This window comes from Bison bison, unplaced genomic scaffold (assembly GCF_000754665.1).
Source record: "Bison bison bison isolate TAMUID 2011002044 unplaced genomic scaffold, Bison_UMD1.0 scf7180017864172, whole genome shotgun sequence".
Taxonomy (NCBI): domain Eukaryota; kingdom Metazoa; phylum Chordata; class Mammalia; order Artiodactyla; family Bovidae; genus Bison; species Bison bison.
This window is the reverse complement of record NW_011494744.1, coordinates 336,660-340,108: the sequence shown is the minus strand read 5'-3', so window position 1 is coordinate 340,108 and position 3,449 is coordinate 336,660.

The following is a 3,449-nucleotide window of genomic DNA, read 5'->3' as shown; positions in this document are numbered from 1 at the left end:
AGACACTTACTCCTTGGAAGGAAAGTTATGACCAACCTAGATAGCATATTCAAAAGCAGAGACATTACTTTGCCAACAAAGGTCCGTCTAGTCAAGGCTATGGTTTTTCCTGTGGTCATGTATGGATGTGAGAGTTGGACTGTGAAGAAGGCTGAGCGCTGAAGAATTGATGCTTTTGAACTGTGGTCTTGGAGAAGACTCTTGAGAGTCCCTTGGACTGCAAGGAGATCCAACCAGTCCATTCTGAAGGAGATCAGCCCTGAGATTTCTTTGGAGGGAATGATGCTAAAGCTGAAACTCCAGTACTTTGGCCACCTCATGCGAAGAGTTGACTTATTGGAAAAGACTGTGATGCTGGGAGGGATTGGGGGCAGGAGGAGAAGGGGACGACAGAGGATGAGATGGCTGGATGGCATCACTGACTCGATGGACGTGAGTCTGAGTGAACTCTGGGAGTTGGTGACGGACAGGGAGGCCTGGCCTGCTGTGATTCATGGGGTCGCAAAGAATCGGACACGACCGAGCGACTGATCTGATCTGATCTGATTACGTTTTGCAAAATACTAAAACAAAATCTCCATTCCTTGTAGACACTGATTGTTTCTCTGAAGGAGAAAATGATTCTCCTTCTGCCCAAGTTACACTCCTTTCATTTCTACTATGATTATGTAGCTGCAATTCTGAAGCATCTTCTGCATTTCTGAACTGCAGAACCCCCAGAGAATTTTTAGGAGAGCAATTCTCTTAGTCCACAATGAGTAGATCTTGTTAAAGGCTTTTGACAATTGATATGGAAATTTGGAGGCAGGGGCAATAAAAGTCTTTTGGGTTTAGTATATCAGAAAATAACAGATTTGAAATGAGAAGACCTGGATTTCAGTCACTGCTCTGTCCAAGTACACTCTGGATAAGAGTGTAAGTCTTATCTGCAAGTCTTTTGGGTATCTCTGCAAGTCATTTTCTTGCAATGACTTCTCTGCAAGTCATTTTCTCTACAGTCTTTTGGGTTTAGTATATCAGAAAATAACAGATTTGAAATGAGAAGACCCAGATTTCAGTCACTGCTCTGTCCAAGTACACCCTGGATAAGGCAACCTATCTAAATCTATTTAGGAGAGGAAACATTTTCTCTGCAAGTCTGTATAGGACACTGACAATGTAAAAGGCCAAAAGGAAAGCGTTGATAAATTACAAAGGATCAGTTGCATAAAGACTGTTTTCTGGCCACAATGAAATAAAGTTAGAAGCAAATAACAAAAGATTTAATGAAATTAAAAAAAAACACATGCTTTGCTAGTATGCAAATTATTAAAAATGAATAAATATAACATAATTTTAAAAGCATACTATGTCAAAATATGTATGTATTGCAGAGTTCAACCTTAATTTTGAGGGAAATTTATTGTGATAGAAGTAGATGAGGAAAAAGTGGAAACCGTGACAGATTTTATTTTCTTTGGCCCCATAATCACTGTGGATAGTGACTGAAGCCATGAAATTGAGACACTTGCTCCTTGGAAGAAAAGCTATGACAGACCTAGACAGCACATTAAAAAGCAGAGACATCACTTTCCTGACAAAGGTCCACACAGTCAAAACTCTGGTTTTTCCAGTGTCGTGTATGGATGTGAGAGTTGGGACCATAAAGAAGACTGAGCGCTGAAGAATTGATGCTTCCAAATTGTGATGCTGGATAAGACTCTTGAGAGTCCCTTGGACAGCAAAGAGATCAAAGCAGTCTATCATAAAGGAAGTCAACCCTAAATATTCATTGAAAGGATGGATGCTGAAGCTTCAGTACTTTGGCCACCTGATGTGAAGAGCCAACTCATTGGAAAAGACTGTGCTAGGAAAGATTGAGAGCAGGAGAAGACGGCAACAGAGGATGCGATGGTTGAAGGACATCATTGTCTCAATGGACACGAGTTTAAGCAAACTCCAAGAAATAGTGAAGGACAGAGAAGCCTGGCACGCTGCAGTCCACAGGGGCACAAAGCATGGGATGTGAATTAGCGACCGAACAACAGCAACAACAACCGTGTGTGTTTGCTGGAGACCTCCTGTTTCAGAGGGACCTTGTTTTCTAAACACAAATGAGACTTGGAAATTTCAGTCCGCCTTTTACAGGCCACTAGCCTCCCCTCTAACCTTTGCATTTGCATCTTTGGGGTTTGTCAAGCTTCCAATCTGTCATGCCCATCTTAGCAACTCCTGAAAGCCTTCCTGGTTTCTTCTTTCCCCTTGTAAGGTCTCTCTGTGTGGGCCAAGCTTGATCTTCAGTCCGAACCCCAAATTAGCAAATGTTCCCAGTCTGAATCACTTTGCTATATGGCAGAAATTAAAACAGCAGTGGCCAATCCTGTTCAACTAACCTCCAAAGGACTTCTCTGGAGTTAAAATTCATGTAGTTCTCATTACCTGCTGTTTGCTGGTGTCTTAAAACAAACAAACAAAAAACAATCGACAGGTTCTTTATCTGGCTTTTTCTAGTTATTGCAGCAGGAACACTGGGCTGCTGCAACTTATTATATCTTACTCAAAAGGGGAAATCCCATCAGTTTTTAATTTCTCAATGCAGAGTATATTTTCACTATAACAAATCTTAGCTCTTGGATATGCCGAATCCTTTCTATTCTTTCTAGTGAATCACGGAAGCCAGGGGAGTCTTCCCAAAACACGTGGTACAAAAACATAGCCTTTCAAATGAAAAGATGCCAATTATTCAGTTCAGTTCAGTTCAGTCACTCAGTCATGTCCGACTCTTTGCGAGCCCATGAATCACAGCACGCCAGGCCTCCCTGTCCATCACCAACTCCCGGAGTTCACTCAGACTCACATCCATCGAGTCAGTGATGCCATCCAGCCATCTCATCCTCTGTCGTCCCCTTCTCCTCCTGCCCTCAGTCCCTCCCAGCATCACAGTCTTTTCCAATGAGTCAACTCTTCGCATGAGGTGGCCAAAGTACTGGAGTTTCAGCTTTAGCATCATTCCTTCCAAAGAAATCCCAGGGCTGATCTCCTTCAGAATGGACTGGTTGGATCTCCTTGTAGTCCAAGGGACTCTCAAGAGTCTTCTCCAACACCACAGTTTAAAAGCATCAATTCTTTGACACTCAGCTTTCTTCACAGTCCAACTCTCACATCCATACATGACCACTGGAAAAACCATAGCCTTGACTAGACGGATCTTTGTTGGCAAAGTAATGTCTCTGCTTTTGAATATGCTATCTAGGTTGGTCATAACTTTCCTTCCAAGGAGTAAGTGTCTTTTAATTTCATGGCTACAATCACCATCTGCAGTGATTTTGGAGCCCCCCCAAATAAAGTCTGACACTGATCAACAAAAGAGTCTGAAATGCAGTACTTGGATACAATCTCAAAAATGACAGAATGATCTCTGTTCGTTTCCAAGGCAAACCATTCAATATCACAGTAATCCAAGTCTATGC